We start from the raw sequence: 6,188 nt of genomic DNA, 5'->3' as shown, positions 1-6,188 counted from the left end.
ACAACAACAACTCTGTGAGGATTAGTGGAATTTTGGATTAATATTAATAATAATGTACTATAACAACAGTATAAATATACACACACACACATGATTCTCCAGAATATCTAATCTAGTGTGTGTGTTTGATTAGATATTCTGTAGCCTACTCTCAAGGGCCATTTCTCTGCATAAGTATGTGCCATTTGTACATTTCTGATACATTAGATAGGCTACATTTTCCTGCCAATGCTTTTCTATTTTTACTTATTCAATCTTAGCAATAGCTTTTCAGCGAAGTGCTAAACATGCGGAAGTGCTTTAAACCTGCTTTCCATCTGAATTCCAGCAGGGTGTGACACGTGCGGTCGCTAAAGGAGGTTGGTTTCTGTAGAAGTCCATGAGAAAGTGACCCACTTCTCACTTGATTTATTAGTAAACAACATCATAATGAGTTTATGGTCTCAATCGCCAAGTCTTCTGCAACGTAGAATTATGTTCATTTTTTTTTAATAATGGTCACGCTGATTTTAAAATCAAGATTAAAGCGGGGGTGTTTTAGGATGTGGCAATGATGTGATTGTCAGTTAAAGTGTGTAACATAATGTAGCGTGTATAGGGGCTCCTCCCTCACTCTTCCCTCTCTTCTAAAATCCTTACATCTGCAAGCAGGATGGCTGAGCCTGTGACGGCAAACTCAACGACCCATAGGAGATCTCAACAAACCAGAGGGTGAAGTCCCATATGCACTGTCCATTAATACACAGTCTATGGGTGGAAGTAACAAATATCATGTATTGTCGTTTTTTGTGTAGGGTACTTTAAGTATTTTTAAAGAATGTCATTTTACTTTTACTTAAATACACCAATGGAGTAAAACAAAGGACCATGCCATTATGATAAAGGTTAGCGTTATTGTACATCGACATATTTTACAGTGGTTGAATCTACCTTTAATTGAGCACTGATTCAATGCACCACCCGGCTGGCACGCTATGTGAACCAAATCAAGCCCACCAGCGATGATGCGTCACCACCAGGTGCACCCTGGGTCTAGCTAACATGCTAAATGCTAACATGCTCATGGTGGATTCTCCATTTTGGCGGCATACATCTAAAACTTGGTCTGTAGGCCACCATTAAATAAAGAAGAAGAAGAAGAAGAAGAAATGGATCCTCCAGCTGTGATTTCTGTGTGCAGTGATGAACTTTGACCTTCATTAAGGATTGTGAGGCCTTTTGTCATTTATTTCATTTTATGAGGAAGACACACATTAATCAATATATCTGCAAATATGCCAGTGTTCTCCAGCCAGCAATTATTTTTGAAGTGTAGTCCTTTGGTGAGATGTTTTGAGACCAGAGCACCAGGAAGCTGTTACTCTGGGACAGAGAGGCTGAGTGGACTGGTTATACTGGGCCAAAGAGGCTGAGTGGACTGGTTATACTGGGCCAAAGAGGCTGAGTGGACTGGTTATACTGGGCCATAGAGGCTGAGTGGACTGGTTATACTGGGCCATAGAGGCTGAGTGGACTGGTTATACTGGGCCATAGAGGCTGAGTGGACTGGTTATGTCATTCACTGGGAATGAACAAGCAGAGAAGTTGAACCTGGAGCAGATTGTGGAGGACTTTGTGGTGCTCAAGACTCAAAAGGAACATTCGGACAAGTGAGTACGACAACACACTTTGATTGTTCTAATTCTCTCCAGAGCAGAAATTAAATGTGTGTGTAAAAACTGTGCAGCTCTCTTTGTGTTGTAATACATTGTGTTTGCGGCTTTGAAATTCATTCTCTAAGAAGAGTTCTGATGCTTTCTGCACCCGCCGTGGTGTCAAGTTATTTATTGTCTATTGTTTGTTTACTTGTCTGACTTGTCACTTTTTTGGTTAATTCTGGTGTGGCTATGCCGGTGAAGGTGGTTGTATTATGAATAATTAGTTTTTCTTTACCCTCCCTCCACCTCTGTAGCCTACTACAACGCAGTGAAGTTCCCTTATTTTATTCTTTTATCTAAGTACATTTTTATCAATGTTATTTTACTTGTACTTGAGTAAGGAATTCTTTAACTGCCCATATTATACTAATTTTAGGTTCATATTTGTATTTTGAGGTTGTACCAGAATAGGTTTACATGGTTTCATTTTCCAAAAACATCATATTTTTTTTGTACTTCACATTGCTCTTTCATAACGTGGGCACTTTAAAAAACAAACAGCACAGCACTTTTGAGTATAATATTTTCGTTGGCTTCATTCCAACTTCCAACCTTTTTTATTTTTAGGTGCTCCTATAATGCTTTTTGGCTTTATTCCTTTCCTTGATTTTGTTATATATCTTTTTTGTGCCACCACTCTGAAACGTCTTGCTCCAGTCTGGGTTGTACGGCTGAGTCAAAGCCATAGGTTACCAGCTTAAGCAGCTTTGTTTTGGATCATAGTTTAGATAGATCAAAAGTTTAGCCCAAACATTAATCTTACATGTATTTATTTTTTGAGCATAATATGAAGTCTTTAAATATATCAAAAGTAAAGACAATATGAGGTTGGTATATGACCAACCTCATACAGTGCATTAACAATAAGTGTGATTTGGAGACACACATATGATTTCACTTTAGTGACATTTGAATGCAGGACTTCTACTTCTATTTAAATATTTCCTGTATAGCGTATCCAGGTGAGAATCACCTGTCCACGCAGCATTAAACTCGAACAAGTAATCTGTGGAAGCACTTGATCTGAAAATATTCCCACATCAAACCAGTAGCAAAAGAACCTCAGTCTATTGGACAATACATGGACAAATGTGTCTGAACAAAATTGTTTGTGACATGTAAATGTCTGTGTGATGTTTAGATCATGAAATGAAAGTGAAATAATGCCATTGCTGATAGATGTTACCTTTCATGTCCTCGGAGATATCATTGTTGTTGTTGTGTCTGGCCACACGAAATCAGCCTCAATGATTTCCTGTATGGCCACATCCTCTGGAATAACTGTAAAGTTGGAACACAGGTGATGTCAATGCAAATCCACAACGTTTTTGTTTTGTGCTCCTCAAATTAAGTGAGTAACACATGTAGATTCACAGGGATACCTTTACGGTCCTCATGGGGAACAGCTGGCATCGCTTGAAGCACAGCCACAAGAGCAAAGAGCAGGAACACAATCCGAGCTTTCATTTTCTAAAGAAGAAAACTCAGTGTTAGTGTAATCCTCTGCTTTTTTACGATAAATATTAATGATCCTTTCTAATTGTTAGTAAAAGTCTGAAGATTTATTTTAAATAACTCACCTCCGCCGTCAAACTCAGCAGGAGCAGTCTGTAAGGGAACAGGGAAGTCACTGGTTATGGCTCTATGTGTCTGTTATGAGTGTCTTACTGTAACTACCAGACCGGCAGGCCTCAGGCTGGCCGTGTCTGTGTCTAAAGCATCTTCACAATCCAACCGGACCTGTTTTAGGAAAAGAGATTCAAAAAAAAAATCACTCACTTACTAGTAGAGCGTGGTAAATGGCTCCTCCCTGCTCACACAGACACTGTATGTGGCTTAACTGAATTGATTGTATCAGAGACACACCATAATCATAAAAGCATTATTACGCAATTTCATTGTGTAAAAATTATTGACTCTGAACTGAAACAATGATTAAGAAGGTAAATTGCTTAAAGAGATTAAAAGTTTCAATTTGAGGGGTTTAACATCCGCATAAGGTAAATGATGCAGGAAGTGTAGCCAGACAAAAAGGAATTTAAAATGTATTAAAGTTTTCTAATGGTTGTTAAAAATCATGATTACAAAAGTGTCAATTTGCATTGTATGATTATTATTGTATTACCTCTGCCTCTTGCTGGAGACATCACAGAATCAGTATACAAAAAAAATGAATTGTGTGTTCACAGTGCTGCATGCAGATGAGCGTGTGTCTCCAGTTGGGACTGATTTTCACACAAAAAAGCTTTCGTAAGTTGTTTATTAAAGCAACAATTGTGACTCACATGTACGTTTATAGTGGTGGCACCCTCTAGTGGCCTACTGTACATATTACAGCAGCAAAGCAGAAAGTTAATTGACAAAGTAAGAATGCTTGACTCCGCACACTTGCCCAATAGCAACCGGAAGAGGAAGAATGTGTGTCTGCGTCCAAAATATTGCACAGGACTTTCACCCCGGAGACCGGGGACGTGTCCCGCGTGAGGCGTTTCATTTCCCAGTTGTTGTTTTCCTAAACCCAACCGCCGATTGTTGTCGCTCGTCCCCCAGAGCCCGCCGATTGTGCCCCGCGTGTGGGGTTTAACTTCCACCGTTCTTTTCCTAAACACATCCGTCCCATTGTTGTCCCGCCTCCCAGAGACCACAAATCATGTCCCGGCATGTGATGTGTCCTTTCCCCGATCTTCTTTTCTATAGATGTTTCCCATGCTGACCATCACAAAAGCAACAAGATAATCATGTCTGCGTACTGAAGTCCAATTGCACCTGACTGCAGTACACCTATCGGGTTTGGGCTAGATGTGGGCGGAGCTTAATGGTTGACTCCACAGGCGGCATCTGGTGGCGGAGATCAGGCAGCACATTCCCAAACGATCGTTCATTTCGTCTCGAATCGCAGTCTCAACTGGCAGATCTCCACAAACCAATGGCTGACATCAGACATGCTCTACTGGTTGTATCAGAGGACAGGAATGAACAACAATAGATCACAAATATATCGTATGGTTTGGAGGAATTGTTGCTCCAGTTGTTTCACACATTGTTTGCTTTAAACCAGCCACTCAGATTCATATAAGAGTTCAGATTTATTCATTCTTCTCTACAGAAGAAAATATTTGATAAAATCTCTAATACAGAACATAAAGAAACATTATTGACCTAATATGTGTTCCTAATATATACTGACATGAAGTCTGTTGTCTTGACAGACAAAGAAAGAAAGAGGAGAGATGGGAAGTGATAAACATGTAATGCATTTACATAGCATTTACTTACAGAGAATGCACCCACACAATAGTGCTTTCTTAGCTGAAAAAGTAATGAAATGCAAACAAATGTGCTAGACCGGAGCAACCTGAAGACCACTACTGTCTAGTTCTCAGTAATGAACAAGTATTATAATACTGTAATACTGACAACCCTGATTATCTTTACATGTTACTGTCCTATAATATATATATATATATATATATATATATATATATATATATATATATATTTTTTTTTTTTCTTTTTTTTCTGGGATTTAACTGTCTGTTTTGAATGTGTGTGTATATATACACATACATACAGCATGTATGTATGTGTATATACATATATGTACAGTATGTATAAATAGTGTGTACATATATTCTGTGTGTGTGTGTGTGTGTGTATATATATATATATATATATATATATATATACTTTTCTGGACAACAGAAGAGCAAGGTGGGAGGGTAGCCAGAATTAATTTACCTACTGTATATAGGTGTATTATTTCATGATTACATTTCTGCAATTAAGCATAAAATATAACCGAAACACACTTTTGGAAAAAAATTAAAATGTATTTTTTTTAATTTTATTTTATTTTTAGTGTCAATGGAAGTGGAAAGCCTCCTTTTGCCATTTGTAGTTAATCCCTAGGTTATCAATTGATGTGTCTAAAATATACATCCCCTATACTTTCAAAAACTGATACACAAAGTACTTTAAGTAAAAGGTCCATCTCTTACTTTGATTATAAGAGCAAAGTTACTCCAAAAAAGGTTTTGGTTGTACTTTGGTTGTACAGGAGCAGTTTTTACAGTAAAACCGACAGCTTGATACTGCAGCATTTCCTCTGTCCTTTTTTGGAATAACCCTATTTAAGTCAAGTTTATTTATACAGCACAACCCCACTCTTACATGTTTTAGATGCATTAATTACTCTCCTTTTGGTTACTTTATAATAGTTTTCCAAATTGCTAATTCTGTTGGTTTGTTGTCTGTGTCGTCATGCAACGTGTTCTCATGGACAGCTTCATATGATAAAGCATGAAAATGTATGCACCTGCCCCAATACGTATGATATCCTACACCAAGCGACTGGCGGCTGGTCACATGACGCCACCTACAGATGCCGGCTACAAGGCTCCATGGCGCCGAGCAAAGTCATGCGGAGACATGCTTTCACAGGACTGAATAGGCCAATGCTATGTTGTTATTGTTCTATTAATGCAACCTCCT

The 6,188-nt window shown here is 38.4% G+C and overlaps 1 long non-coding RNA gene across 1 annotated transcript in view; it reads right to left on the bottom strand.

Moving 5' to 3' along the window:
* LOC116705589 (uncharacterized) overlaps window positions 1-3,440 on the bottom strand; it is a 3,748-nt gene extending 308 nt beyond the window's left edge. The window contains exons 1-3 of the long non-coding RNA XR_004335971.1: window positions 3,278-3,440; window positions 3,080-3,167; window positions 2,884-2,978 (exon numbers count right to left, since the gene is read on the bottom strand). This is a non-coding gene — a long non-coding RNA (uncharacterized LOC116705589). The remainder of the gene's footprint in view (window positions 1-2,883; window positions 2,979-3,079; window positions 3,168-3,277) is intronic.
* Window positions 3,441-6,188: the final 2,748 nt, after the last annotated feature.

The sequence above is a fragment of the Etheostoma spectabile genome, chromosome 17 (genome assembly GCF_008692095.1).
Source record: "Etheostoma spectabile isolate EspeVRDwgs_2016 chromosome 17, UIUC_Espe_1.0, whole genome shotgun sequence".
Taxonomy (NCBI): Eukaryota; Metazoa; Chordata; class Actinopteri; order Perciformes; family Percidae; genus Etheostoma; species Etheostoma spectabile.
This window is presented reverse-complemented; position numbering and strand designations above follow the sequence as displayed.